The 15600-nt window shown below is 45.7% G+C and overlaps 1 protein-coding gene across 2 annotated transcripts in view; it reads right to left on the bottom strand.

Moving 5' to 3' along the window:
• Window positions 1-15600, bottom strand: part of LOC135697078 (mpv17-like protein) — a 398788-nt gene that overhangs the window by 296906 nt on the left and 86282 nt on the right. For both annotated transcript variants that reach the window (XM_065216673.1, XM_065216674.1), the window contains exon 2: window positions 2669-2706. The gene's annotated coding sequence lies outside the window, so the exon portion shown is untranslated. The remainder of the gene's footprint in view (window positions 1-2668; window positions 2707-15600) is intronic.

Raw genomic sequence — 15600 nt, 5'->3', positions numbered from 1 at the left:
TCAATTCAAATATTGACTCTATCCAACGCTTGATTCAATTCGAATATTGACTCTATCCAACGCGAAGTGTAAACACTGAAGCACTTACTGTACCAATTGGAATATACAGAGAATGATACAATGCATAAACACGATGGTGTTTCAATATGATGTCTGTGTTTGGGAAACAATCACAAAATCAAATTTGGATTGCCTTTATTTTTGCACACGCCGGTAAGCTACACAGACTCCTCCCATCATGAGTAGTTTGCTGTCAAGTAGCGACAATCTCCCTTTGCGTAGTTTGAAAATGTCAATCCTTAAAAGGAAAGGGCAATTAACGAGTTATTAACGAAAGATTAAGAGAATCGATCAAAATCACTTGCACCCCTGCTTCCAAGTTTGATTACAAGATTACAACTCTGGAGAGCATTTTGTCTGGTCATTGGGGGCGTGTGGTTCTGAATAAGGACAAACAAGCACAGATAAATTCTATTGCAATTCTTTACTGTAATAAGCTTGTTGGACCTGAAAAGGACCGTTTTGTTGCCAAAGTTGGTTATGATTTAACCTCCGAAACCGTACAGGGTGCGTCTGTCGCTTCAAAGTGTAGACGACATCGATGACCGCTTACGCTTGGCGTGTTCAGAGTAGGTGACAGCATCACGGATCACATTTTGCAGGAACACCTTCAGCACGCCTCGTGTTTTCTCGTAGATCATACCGTTTGACATTGACACGGTGAACCAGACGACGGATGGCGGTTCTCACGAAGAACCTTGCGATGATGCTCGGCACCTTCTTTACCAAGACCTTTTCCTCCTTGCCACGACCAGTCATTGTTGCTTGTTAGGTAGAATAGTGGACTACCTAACATGCCACCACTTTCCTACTGCTGCTATTGTTGCTTCTGCTGCCTGCTCACCACGCCATTCGAAGCGAAAATGAGTTGAGACTAGACAGCAGCGCTCTTTTATATCTTTTCAGGGTAAAGCAGAATGATGTGCAACCAAGTGGTACTCGATTATGACGACTGGGTTTGGGAAGAACGTTTATTTCATGAAAATAGTTTCTTGTTGAAAATCATTAGTCGGAAGCATTGCTTTTAATGCGTCGACATATTTCTGATTGAGTGGTGATAAAATTATTGAAATTGGTCCAGGGGCAGCTGAGTTATTAATGTTCAAAATCTTTCATAATTTTGTTACATGTTCCATTTTCGGTTGTCACAAAGTGTACCCTCATATAGAAATCACAGACGTAATCTTACGTCAAAAGCGCGTATTGCCGTTCATTCTCAAGCATAAGGGCAAAGTCATCGTTTGACCCGATTTGGCCAGCTGCCATTACTCCAAGGTGGTTATGGAGTGGTATGCTGCCAACAAGATCGATTTTGTCCCCAAGCTAATGAATCCTCCAAATTGCCCGGAATTTCGACTAATAGAAAAATACTGGGCAATTTCAAAGCAAAGCGGTGGGACAGTCAAGGGCATCCAGCAAATGCGGGCAAAATGGAAGAAATGCGCTGATTTCGTGTCCGTTTCCACTGTGCGGGCGCTGATAGGGCTCCATCAAGAGGATGTTTCGAGATTTCGTTCGAACTGAAGAAATGTAACCATCTAATGCTGTAACTTTGAAGTTCTAGTAAAAGTACTGTAAAGCAACCATTAATGGACTTTTAAACTTATTGAATCACGAATTACAGGTCTCTTAGGGCGTACCAATTTACTTTTAGTCAGCCTTTATTTGGACGTTAAATCATATTTTTCAATGATAATACATCAACGTTTCCGCAATTTTTCATCCCATTAAAAAAATACAAGAATACATGGATTTCCAAATTAGTACGGAACTGCTCTAATGCAGAATGGTACGGTATGACCGGTAAAACCGGTTTCGGTGAAACCGGTTAGCCATCCATTGTTATACAACTTATCAAAACCGATACGCCAATTTTGATTGCAGAGTCAGATTCAGCAATCTCAAATTTATTAAAGACGCATGGCCCATGGACAAACCCTTGTTCAGCTGTGCTGTTACTTGTCGTCTCTAACTCGAAACGGTTTCGGTCGCCTTTAAAAGCACTCCATCACCACATACTGACGGTTAGCAATTTCCACAAAACCGTCAAAAGCCATCATCCCTAATAATGCCGTGAACTATTCAAAAGCCCAACTTAAGTGCACACTCGGAGCAAGGTGCTCAACCTTTGAACAACCCCCCATAGTCGCGAGGTCCGTACGATTCCCGTGCGTCAAGTACCAACCACCATTTGTCAAGAGAAACGTGTAGCAAAAGCAAAACAAAAAAAAAATAATCCACACCATTCAAACACCTTGGCGCTTGCGTGGTGGAAACAACTTCGTTTGCATATAAATTATAGACGCTGATTCGGTTTGCACCTTTCCGCGGGCGCGTGAACCTTGCTTACCTGCATACAAAGTGGTGTATGGGGGAGAGAACCAGCGGCACGAGAGGAGGCCCGCTCGGTAATTAATAATTGCGCGCGATCCGTTCGCATCGATTAAGTGGAATTTAAATGGAAATCCGATAGGTTGCATTCAGTTTTTTGCAAGCGCACTTGGATTCTCGAGTGTCATTATCCAAAGAGGGGGGACGAGAGGGAAGCCACGTACTTTTTTTTTTCTTTCGGTAAACGTGACTAACTGGGATCGGCAAAGTGACTTACCAAATAACCGGAATTTCTGGTCTGTTGATTTAGAAGATCTGCAAAAAATTGAAAAGATTTTAAATCAATAATGATGACTGTTGGTAATTAAACGATTTTCGAATAAAAGCGTGGTATGTTTGCGGGACTGGCGAGTTAGACATATGGCGTAAAACAAGCACTGATGGTGAAATTCCATGTGTTGTTTTGCGACCATTGTCGTCGAGTCATTATCACCTGCTGCGAGAGGTGGGAAGCCCATCGAGACTGTTGGCAAATGAGCTGTGAGTCGAAGTAATTTCTCTTCACGGATTTATCCCCGTTAGCGAAACCCATCGTGTTTAGTGTTTATGCAAATCGAAACCAACGGGCTTGGATTTACACAGGAGAATCACGCTAATTTTTCGAATGGAAACATTGTATGGATGCCTCCCGGCTAGGCATCATCATTTGCACAGAATGATGACATCTTTCTGCAAACTTTCCATCGTCGCATGATCATCGAGCGCCCGCAATCTGGATCTCGTTCGAAGCCAAATGCCGTGCTCATGCTCATGCCATACCGTGTTCCCTTCCGAAGGTCCATGATTTGCAAACCCAACTACCCAGCAGCAGCAGTTAACGGAAAGCGAGCGAGCGTGTTTTCCATGCAGATGGGGCATTAGTGCTACCCGTGTACAACATTTCCCCGCGTAAATGTAGAGTAGAGTATGATGAAAAAAAAAATGAAACACTCATCAGACAAAAAAAAATTGAACTCGAACACACTGCTGCATCAGCAACGAACTGCTTGTTAATGTTATTAAAGCAGCATTAATGGGAAATCTCATTGTAATCACATTACAGCCGGTAGTTTTACAATGTAAAATTAGCCCTTGCATCGACGAAGCCGAGTCGAGCAAGAACGCGATGATCGAGCAACATAAAAAAAGTGCGAGCAGAGGGCATTACTTGCATACATTAAAATGAGTTACAACGTAGCTGTTTTCGTCTGCCAGTGCTCGCTCAGTGTTGTACTTGTTACTGCTCTTGTTGATGTTCTCGTTGCTGTTTTATGCGCAATTGACTTTGGCTCAATTTAGCCATGCCGGGGCTGGTGGATGGATGCGGGAAAAAGGCAGTTTATGATTCTGGGGTCGGGTCTGCATCGCATCATACTTAAAACAGAATACTACGATGACGACGCATCATTCCGTTCACTCAATGAGTTAATGGCTGCTCGTGTTGTCTAATTATTGGCTTAATTTTAAGTGTTTTTTTTTTGCAAGCAATCTACCGGGAAGAGCAAAGCGGGCAACGATCGAAGTTATCTTGCAGCAGCGCTGACAGTGGAAATGATGAACAATTGCTCCGGGGCATACGCTTCCGCTTTTGGAATTCAGGTAATAATACTAATTTCTACATTCAGGTTTGAAGATTGGAATGTAAAACAGAATGTATATACCAGGAGTTAGTATTTATATCGTAGCTGTTTCTGTAATATATTATCATATAGGGTGGACAACGGCTTCGGCCCCGACCTAATTCGTGGCTTTATTCCTATTTTCTAAACACAATTAATCAGGAGTCTATCCAAAAGATACTCTATTATGTGAACAGTACTGTGTTCCTAAAATTTAAGGTAAGTTGTTGCACCCAGTATTGATCTGCGCCTTTAAAATATAAATCTGCCTAAAATAACGATGCGCCCGCCCCTGACGGTGATAACGTTGTTTCAAATAGTGTATTATCTAGTTGATAAGGTACGTTACAAAACATTTATCGTTGCTGCACACTAAGCAGCACTGTATTCTACAGGTGGCGATGGTGGCGATGGTGGCGATGGTGGTATTTGACAGACAACTACTACCCGAAACTACCAGTAGCGTACAAATCAAACCCTTAAGTTTTTAAAAAGTATGTTGAACTTCAACAATTCTGAGCTGAGTTTCTATCGTTCGGAAGTGAGTCTATCCTTGAGAAATCCAACATTTTCCCTAATGAACTCAAGGTTTTCTTAAGCGGCTAAGTATTTTATGAGCTGAGTATACGGATCCAAGTGCTTCAAAACTTTTCAAAAGTTCAGTACTGTTCGAAGTGATTCTGTACGTGCTAAGTTTTTTTTAAATAGTTCAGTACCCTCCAAAGTGATACTAAGCTTTTCTCAAGTTATTTAGTACTTTCTGGAGTGATTCCCAACATTTCCTAAGTGATTCTAACCTTTCTAATGTAATTCAGTACAGATAGATCTCGTTTTTGGAAACTTAGGCACAGTGCACTATATACAACTCGATATTAAGGCTTGTACTCGAAAAAATGCACCATTTTTATCCGTGGGTAAAAATTGATGAAAATCTGGGTATAACTAGTTTGGAGTGAATTGTTTACATGTGCAAAATTTTATAACAATCGGTTCAGTGGTTATTGAGATGTTATCGAAACAAGAAAAAAATCTCCGGAGAATTTTGCGTGCCGTCGTGGAAAATCCGACTGCGACGACCATGATATGGATCGGAAGACAACTGGGAATCACCCATACAACTGTGTCTCGGGTGGTAAAATCGTTTAAGGAGTCCCAGACGACCGAGCGGCGGGCTGGAAGTGGAAGAAAATCGAAGACAGCTGACCCTGTGAAGGTCCGGAAGGTGTTGGATTATTTCAAGCGTAATCCGAACCTTTCGATTCGCGACGCGGCTCCGAAGGCAGTGTTCCGCCTGGTTCGTTCAGCAACCATGAAACGAGCTGGGCTTCGTGTATTCAAGTTCCGGAAGGCACCGAACCGGCGTGATCAACAAAACACGGTGGCCAAATCCCGCGCAAGGAAGCTGTATCGAGAGTGGTTAACGAAACCGATGTGTGTGGTTATGGATGACGAAACCTACATCAAGGCAGACGCAAAGCAGATACCAGGGCTGGAGTTCTACGTTGCCAAATCACGGTTTGATGTTCTGGAAGACATAAGAAAGAAGAAAGTGGACAAATTCGCAAAAAAAAAAAAAAAAAAATACTTGCTCTGGCAGGCCCTATGCCAATGCGGTAAACTGAGTAAACCATACATCACAATGGCCCTAGTAGCACGCTTGTCACATGTCGGTTGTAGAAACTTCTTTACGACTTATTTCAGTCATAAACAAGTTGCTGCAACTTTTATTAACGGAAGTGTGCTACTCGGGGGGTACCATCAACAGCGAAATTTACCGCACCGAGTGCCTCCAGAAGCGTCTGTTGCCCTTCCTGCGGTCCCACGGAGGCGAGACATTATTTTGGCCAGATCTGACATCACGCCATTACGCGCGATCGACGTTGGATTGGTACAGAGACAATAACGTTGTTTTTGTACCAAAAACCGCCAACCCCCCAAATTCACCAGAGATTCGTCCGGTGGAAATATTTTGGGCCATAATGAAGGCCAAAGTTCGAAAATCGTCCAAGGTGTTTAAGAACGAGCTGGAGAATGGATGAAATAGACCAAAAAGGTCGGCTCCACCATTGCACAAAATGTAATGAGGGGTCTTAAGGGAAAGGTGCGGGCTTTCAGCGATGGAAAGGGAAATGAATAAAGTAATTATGCCGAAACATAATCCATATGTATTAGTTAATTCCCTGAAAGTTTCAAGAAAATCCGACTTAAAATAAATTTTTGGCGAACACTTTTGTCTGGTAATTTTTTTTCGAGTACAGGCCTTAAAGGAACCATCGAGTTATTGAATTATCGAGTTATAGAGTATCAATCTCAGACAAATTCGCTATCGCAATAGTCATGACATTAATAATTACTACGGTTCTATAACTCGATATCGAGCTAGTGGACATCGAGTTGTGAAGTGTTGACTGCAGTGCTGATAAAAATTATTCTTTCTACATTCAACTTGGCTGAAAATGAATACAAACCTTAACAGATCGACCAACTACCTGCATGAATTTGAATTTTGACGTAAAAAAATTCTTTTGATCAAGGCAACCTCTGAGTATCAAAGACAATTTTATTTTGTTCATTCGTGGCTGGATGGTCATTATCGCCTGTGTTGTTGTCAATTAACATTCGTCTTCATCTTGGTGGGAATGATTTTGAGGATCAAATGCAAAATTATTATTTTCATTTTACACAAATATAGCGCTGAAGAACTTACTTACTCACTTAACGATCCTGCGCACCTCCAGGGGAGAAAGATTTCCATCCTGGGTGATTAATAGCTTTGGTCTTGACCTGTGCCCAAGTCAAATTTCGGTCAACGTTCTTAATTTCACTGTTTAGGCTCCGCCGCCACGAGCCTCTGCGTCTGCCTCTGCTGCGATGTCCTGCTGGGTTCCAGTCCAGTGCTTGCTTGCAGATTTCGTTTCTGCTCCACCGTAGTGTGTGGCCGACCCACCTCCACTTCCGTTCACGAATTTCTGTCTCTATCGGCTTCTGATGGCAGAAACGATGAAGCTCGGAATTTGAGATCCAATTGTGAGGCCACCAGGCACGAATTATGTACCGCAGGTATCGGTTGATAAACACCTGCAGCTTCTGAGTGTTCTCCGCTGATGCACACCATGTTTCACTAGCGTATAACAGCACAGACTTCACGTTCGAGTTAAAAATTCGGATTTTGGTGCGTCGACTGATCTGATTAGCTCTCGATACATTTCGCAAACTGGCAAAAGCAGCCCTCGCCTTCTTAATCCGTTCACCTATGTCGCTCTTGGTGCCGCCGTCCGACGCTATCTGGCTGCCAAGATATTGGAAGCTTTCGACTTTCTCCACTGCCTGCCCAGCTACCGTGAAATCGGAACGGTTTTCCGTGTTGACATCCAACGAATTGGTCTTGTTGACGTTGATAGTTAGACCTGCTTCAGAGGAGCGTTCCACAAGGTCGTCGAGCTTACTCTGCATGTCAGAGGGCCGTTGTGTTAATAACGCAACGTCATCAGCCAATTCGAAGTCGTTGAGATGCTCCATAGTAATAGGCTGTCACAGCAACCCACGGTTCGGTACACGGTCAACGGCTCCAACCATGATCTCGTCGATTACGATGAGGAACAGTAGCGGTGATAGTATACATCCTTGCCTCACACCCGTGATTTCCCGAATCGGATCAGACAAAGCTCCGTTGTGCAACACTCTGCATGAGAAAGCCTCGTACTGCGCTTCGACGATCTTATCAGGGACTCCCTTGCGTCTCAGAGCGCCCCACAAGTTTTCGTGGTTTAGTCGGTCGAAAGCTTTTCCGTAGTCAATGAATACCAAGTACAGGGACTCTTGGAACTCATTGACCTGCTCCAAGATGATGCGGAGCGTGACAATATGGTCCACACAGGATCTTCCAGCACGGAATCCTGCCTGCTGTCGTCGGAGAGTCACGCCGATCTTCTCCTGTATCCGATTGAGGATAACTTTACACAGAACTTTGAGAACAATACACAGTAACATGATGCCTCGCCAGTTGTCGCATACAGTTGTATCCCCCTTTTTGGGGACTTTAACCTAGACGCCCTGCATCCAGTCGGCCGGAAAAGTCGCGGTGTCCCAGATATTGACGAATAGTTGATGCAACATTTGTGAGGATTGCATGGGGTCAGTTTTGAGCATCTCTGCTGATATGCGATCGACCCCCGGGGCTTTGTTTGACTTCGTACTGGATGTCTGCTTCTATCTCCTGCAATAATGGAGCTTCAGTGTTGACGCGAGTAACGCGCCTCACCCTTAGTGGATCATGCCGAGATGTTGATGGTTGGTTGACTGTTGAAACTTCGAAAACTTGTTCAAAGTGCTCAAACCAACTTTTCAACTGGTCAGTGGGGTCGGTGAGCAACTGTTCAGTCGCGTCTTTCGCAGGCATTCTTGGGTTCATCCTTGCCCCGCTCAGGCGTCGTGAAACATCATAGAGGAGGCGGATATCGCCAGTTGCGTTAGCGCTGAAGAACGTATCGCGTTAATTTTTGCACACTCTTCTTCGTCCTTTATCCGCTCCTTCTCGGTATAGTCCACTAGCCCGAATTTCCAGTAGTAATGCACATCGTTTTTGCACTTGAAAACAGGCGGCTGCTGTTTCTCAGCAACGGTTGCTTCCTCTCCACTGTTCTTTTCGTTACATCCATCACCACTATCTCTTTTTCCGGGACCTCAACCGCTTCCTCGCAGTCACTACACCAGCAACTGATGATCTTTCGAATAACTCCTAGTCGACCTGATATATTGAGAAAATATCTGAGAAACATGACTTACACTCATGGACAGTTGAAGATCTTCAGAACAATATCGGATCAACCTTAAGTCTTGAAAAAAAAAAATCCAAAGGACTTTATGGAGTTCTGTGATCAACTGAATGTCTTTCGAATAATTTCTGATCAACCTGAAAATTTGAGAAAATATCTGAGGGCCATGATTGTTGGACAGAAAATGTTTAGAAGTAAATCTGATCAACTTGGAGTCTTGAATAATAATAAGTTTAATAAATTCCATGTAAAAGAACATCATGGAACTTCAGGGAAGTTTTCAGAACTTCTGACATGTTTCCAGAACTTTGGACATGTTAATAGATTTTTCATCAAGTTTATAGAACTTTCTACCAGTTCATAGATCTTCCGACAAGTTTACAGATCTTCCGAAAAATTATAGAACTTTCAATTTCCGACAATTTCACACAATTTTTGACAGGTTCACTGAACTTTTAATTGTTTAATGGAACTTCCGACAGGTTCACTGAACTTTCCGAAAAGTTCACAGATCTTCCGACACGTTCATAGAACTTCTGACAAGTTTACAGAACTACCGTAAAGTTCGCAATACTTCCCACAAGTCATCAGAATTTCCAAAAAATTCACAGATCTTTCGCCAAGCATCCTTACTTACCTTACCAATCAGACAAAGGCCTTGTTGTCCTCTGCTACCCGAAGAACTCGTCTCCACTCTACTGGTTCCATGGCCACACTTCGCCAGCCTCGAAGTCTGCGAAGGGTCCGCAGGTCGCCTTCTACTTGGTCGATCCACCTTGCCCGCTGCGTGCCTCTTCTTCTTGTTCCTGTTGGGTCGCTTTCTAGTACCATTTTCACTGGGTCGTCGTGCGGCATTTCTACGACGTGCCCAGCCCACCGTAGGCGCCCAATTTTTGCAATGTCGACGATGGATGGTTCTCCCAGCAGCTGGTGCAATTCGTGGTTCTTTCGCCTCCTCCACGTTCCGTCATCCATCTGCACTCGGGGCGTACTTTATGGTAGCCTTAATCTACGGGTGGGTGGGAGTTGCTGAGCATACATCCTGAATAGCGCTGAAGGAATCTGTCAAAATAAGAATCGGTTGATTAGCTGGTGACGTGGCCGCATGGAAAATTGCGGCCACTTCTGCCGAGTAGACGAAGCACTGCGGCGAAAGGCTGTTGCTGGCGAGTATGCCACTTCCGGATATTCCGATGCCAACGCCCGTGTTGGATCGGGAACCATCGGTGTACCGGTGTGTATGTTCGGCGTAATCAGATCTAGTCAACTCGGCTACTGTGCGACGAAGGGCCACGGAGTTGTCTCCTGCTTTGAAACGGTTCTTTATGCGATGATCGACTCTGATACTGGAAGAGAGCCAACTCTTCTCTCCGTGCCAGTGGATCCTAGCCACCGGGGGGAGGTCGATGCTGGCGATCGTCTGCAGAATTCTATCCCCCTCATCGAGGAGGAAGATTCTGTAATTTCCTGCTCTCTTGGCGGCGAAAGATGCGGCTTTTTAGATGGTGGCATTGATAATGCGGTAACGGAAAAATAGAACCTCTGCTTCGACACACGCAGAATCTGCGGGGGTGGAAGGTAGGAGGCCTGATATGATCCTGATGCTGCTGTTAAAAGTTGATGCATGTTAGCTCAGTTCCGTACAACAGCCGGCTATCGATGATAGCTTGCGCTACTTGAAAGCGAACTGCCCGATTGTTGGAACGATGGGGCCTGGATATGGTCCGGATCAGATTGACCCTGCTTCGACAATCCTTCTTCACCTGATTGAAGTGGGGCACGAAAGAAAGCGTGCGGTCAACAAGTACACCCAGGATCCGAACGGAATTCTTAACGGGTATAGCTTGATCGGCAATCTTGATGGCAGGCCCGCTAACCCTGTGTCGTGACGGGCAGACGTGGCATCTAACGCTTTTCCTGGCTGAGAGCTGAAAACCAGCTGCTTCTTCCCATTTTACGACGGTTGTGACCGCAGCTTGCGTGAGGTTCCTGGTGCTTGTTGTGGTGGGCCCGGTTACCACGATGAGCACATCGTCGGCGTACTCAAAGATGCGTACGTTCTTTGGCAACTGGCTGAAGACCCCGTTCATTGCGATAAGGAAAAGCGTAACAGAGATCACAGATCCCTAGGGGACCCCTGTTTCCTCCTGAAAGCTGCTGGATTTGGTATTTCCGATGACGACACGGAAGGTGCGGTCGGTGAGGAAATTCCGAATAAAATGGATAATGTGTCCCTTGAGTCCCCAACTGACGAAGTCCAGGTCCTGTTGAATGCCTTGGAGATGTCCAGCGAGATAATTTCGGTGTGGTGCCCCTGGTCAAAGGCGTCTTTCAGTACGTCTCCCAGTGTGGCGAAATATGTCGAGGTGCCGCATCCTTGTCGAAAGGCGTGTTGTCGATGGTCGAGCAAGTTGTTGGTCTCCAGGAATGTCTTCAGTCTGCGGTTCACCATCCGTTCGAAAACCTTTCTCATGCAAGAAGTGAGGGTGATGGGCCGGAATTTCGTCGCGTCCTTCGTGGTTTCGTTTGTCTTCGGGATCGGAATGACCAAGCTCTCCCTCCACGATGGTGGATAGGAGTCGGTGGTTCAAAGTTCATTGAAGAGGTCAAGCATACGAACTTGGCCTTCGATCGGTAGGTGTGTTAATAGGGGGTACCCGATTTGCCCTTGCTCTTGCTGAGTGCAAATTGTAATTCCTCCCACGAAAAAAGTCCCATTCATCCTGGTGTTATCGTTGTCGGTCGGTACGTGGAAATTGCCTATGGAGGCCGGTGTGGCGTTGTTGCGGCGACGGAAATTTTCGCTATATCCGGGGATAGCCGAAAGCTCCGCGAAGAATTTGCCTAGCTCATCAGCAACGGCTATTGGCTCGGATACGGTGATGCCTCCGGACTGCACCTGCAGCGGGGCCGAACGTCTTTTTCCACTAAGTGCGTTTACACGGCTCCAAAGATCTGCCGACGACTGGGAAGCATCAATACTGTCGAGGAAGTTCGTCCAACTCTCCTGCTTGCCACTTCGGATCGTTTGCCTGCATTGGATGTGCAGTCCGCGATAACGTTCGAGGATGCCATCCCTGCCAGGATCGTCTGGTCTCGTTCTTCTCAATTTACGGAGGGCCTTCCGTCGGGCCTTAACCGCTGCCTTGGTTTCTTCCGACCACCATCGGAGTGCTTTTCGTCCGGGAATGCTGCTGGTCTTAGGTACAGAAGCGACGGCTGCTTCGAGGATTGTCTTCGTTAGGTCGGGGATGTTGCCGAATTCCTGCTTGTTGATACCGGAGAGGATGGCGTTCCTATACACTTCCCATTCGGCTTTATCATACCTCCAGCGTGGTCTACGGGTGGTTTCTGGGGCGGCTGCGGCGTGTAGCTGAATTTGGAGCGGATTGTGGTCGCTTCCATAAAGATCCGAATTGGCGGTGCACTGCAACTTGCCGGCAACGTCTCTGCTGACAGCGGAAACGTCGATAGCTGTGGCATGACGTCCATTGAAAAAGGTGGGTGCTCCGTCAGTGAGCACGACGAGGTCTTCGCTTGGAAGAGGTTAGCTAGAGCGGACCCACGGCTGTTCGGTCTCGGACATCCCCAGTTGGGATGATGCCCGTTCATGTCCCCGACGAGGATTCGTGGTTCTGGAAGTTTGTCAACGGCACTCTTCATTCTGCTATTGAGGCCATTCAACCGGCCGCATGGCAGGTAGGCGCAGGCAACCGCTATGTTGAGTGGGCCTTCCAGTTGGATGGCGATGAAGGGAAGATCCGATGCGACATCAATCGGGTGAAAAGCAACCTCTCGTAGAACTCCGATGGCTACCGAGTGACGGAAGTTGCTACCACGCTGCATTATCCATGCGTATTTTCTCCCTGTCGAAAGTACGGCAGCAGAGATTGCCGATGAGCTTGAATCGTTGACCGAATGAAACAGAGCCCCAGATAGTTAACTTCGTGCGGCGGCGAATTTTATTCGACCGGAGCGCCCTGCCATAATGCGTTTTTGAATTTCTCTGCAGGTATTTTCGGCGGTCACCAGTGAGCCCGAATGCACGAACTTGTCACGAACACCTCGATTTTGTCGCCGTTAATCTGAACTTGGGATGGGAGGCTAACATTGTCTTCCCTAGAAACTCTTCCTCTGATGTATTTTGTCTTCGATGCGTTGATGGCAAGTCCAATCCACCTAACTATAGCCTTCAGTCTGATGTACGTTTCCGCCATCGTCTCAAAGTTCCGTGCCATGATGTCGATGTCATCGGCGAAGCCAAGAAGCTGGATGGACTTCCTGAAGATCACGCCTCTCGTGTCTATCCCAGCTCTTCTGATCACACCTTGCCGTAACTCCCTTCGAGATTCAAAGGGACTCGAGAGTGTCCCCGATACTCGAAAAGCGCACATCACTCGATCCATCGTCGCCTTGACCAATCGCGTCAGTTTATGCGGAAATCCGTACTCGTACATAATTTGCCATACCTGATCTCGATCGATTGTGTCATATGCGGATTTGAAATCGATGAACAAATTTTGTGTGAGCACGTTGTTTTCGCGGCATTTCTGCAGAAGCTGCCTAATCGCGAAAATCTGGTCTGTGGTAGTGCTGGCACCCATGAATCCCACCTTACATTGCCCCACGAACTCTCTTGCAAATGGTGACAGGCGGCAGCATAGAATTTGGGAGAGTACCTTGTGGGCGGCGCTCAGCATGGTGATCGCGCGGTAGTTGCAGCAATCCAACTTGTCGCCCTTTTTGTAGATTGGGCATACGACACCTTCCAACCACTTATTCGGTAATATCTCCTCCTCCCAAATCTTGGCAATTACCCAGTGCAGCTCTCTAGCCAGTGCTTTACCACCGTATTTTAATAGCTCACTTGGTAGCTTTGCTGTTCTTCAGCCGACCAATCTCCATTAGGGTTCTCTTCCCTAAATGCGGACTTGAGCAATTTTGTCTGAATTGAAATAAGTACGGCGGGTCAAATCTCACCATAGATGAATACAATCAGGATTTTATTTTCATATTTATTTATTCTGATTGCTTTTGTGTTCTGGAAGATTTCAGGTCTTAAATCTACCACGAATCCTGGACAAAACCTTTACCAAAACGGTTTTCCTTAAATTTATTACTCCCCGCATCTTGCCGTAATATTTCACCTTTTTGTTAAACTAACCGACAACTCCACCCATCCCACTGTTCCTCGGCTATTTACAGTGCAAAGAATATCTATAGAATTTCAGAAACTTGTCTGTTTTCTTTCATCTTTCCAGCTGAAAGGAAACTATTCATAAATCCGAGCAATGACGAAACACAACATCAGACTGCTGCTGCCTCAGCGAGAAGGAGGAGCTTTCCGTATCAATCTTCCTTCGAACCTCACCGGGCGGGGACAGTGGAGAAGGAAGCGTGCACACAATAGCTCTCTGTGCGAATATAATCGTATACAACTTACAAAAACCCTTCAACCCTGCCTCGCCGGATGAATTCCGCATAAATTCAGGCTGAACACCGAAAGCCGGGGAGACTATCTTGTCTCGGTTTTTGCCTTTCTCCGTCGACGGTAGGTACACAAGAAGATGAATAGCACTCTTCTTGCTCGATGAGGACGGCGACGGCGACGGCGACGAGGACGTCTCAAAGTCGACGAGGGACGAAACTTATTTATTCTTCAAATATAATATTTGAACAAGTTCGCCCGCTTCCCAAAGTGCAAAAAAAAAAAAGAAGTGCGCTGAATGAAAGATGAGAAACGAAAAGGAACGCTTCGACTCAAAAAGTGCTCGTCGGATGAATGGTTTCTTTCAGCAGAAACGACGAACACGACGACGACGACGATGGCAGTTCAAGATGCTTGCTGCTGCATAGGCTTTGAAGCCCATCATCCCGAAAAACCTCTTCTGCCTGAGGAGTTGGACTGAAGCGCAAACGAACATCGTTCAACGTCTTTTGAATTAATTATCGTTTTATTTATCTTTCGTCTAAGAGACGGTGGGGTTGAGAGATTTTTGCGAGAATTTAATTTAATTTCAGCGATTAAGAGGGCTCCATCGGTCGAGAGAGAAGCGCCAGACGACGATGAGATTTCCCGGGGAAACTGCTGGCTGGGAGGGTTTCTTAAACACTTTTCAAAACTGTTCTGCGCCGGCCCTTGAGTTCGTTTGTTGGCTCTTGATAAGTGTGTGTGTGTGCGTACAAATTGGAAACTATTACGGAAGAGTCTTTGATGATGGTGAGCGCTCGTTCGGAAAATTATGAAACTCCACCTGGGAATTTGTATAAACAGGGCCATATTTGCTGACGAGTCATTTGTGCAAATTGTGCCGTCAGTTGGAAAATATGAACCGATTTGCTGCGCGGCAAGTGAACTGGATCGTATAAACATTGCAAAAAGCACCATTTACAGGAGAGCGGGTCAAAGTTTTATGCGAGGCCATGCCTTATCAGCTCGTTTGTTGAGAGCATAGTAGGTTGGTACTGACTAGAATCTACTCAACATTGGTTATTACCGCACCTTTCCCCACTTATCATGCATTATGCCGAACCGGATGATGCGATGTGTTGTGTTTCGCTAAAAATGTGTCTGCGTGTTGCTAACGCGGGACATGCAATAAAATTTATAAAATACACATGGCCCCACACAAGGCGAAACAGTAAATATTGCAAAAGGCCATCCGTGGACATAACCAAATAACTACATTTTTATTGCAGCCATCAGTAACAACAACAGTGTGCAGTGTGTTCCCGTAAAAACAACAAACATGTTTGGATTCCACAGCCCGATCCAC

This window comes from Ochlerotatus camptorhynchus, unplaced genomic scaffold (assembly GCF_037179485.1).
Source record: "Ochlerotatus camptorhynchus isolate MF236.1 unplaced genomic scaffold, CSIRO-AGI_Acam_v1.1 ptg000066l, whole genome shotgun sequence".
Lineage (NCBI taxonomy): Eukaryota > Metazoa > Arthropoda > Insecta > Diptera > Culicidae > Ochlerotatus > Ochlerotatus camptorhynchus.
The sequence above is the reverse complement of the archived record's forward strand: the minus strand, read 5'-3'. Positions and strand labels throughout refer to the sequence as shown.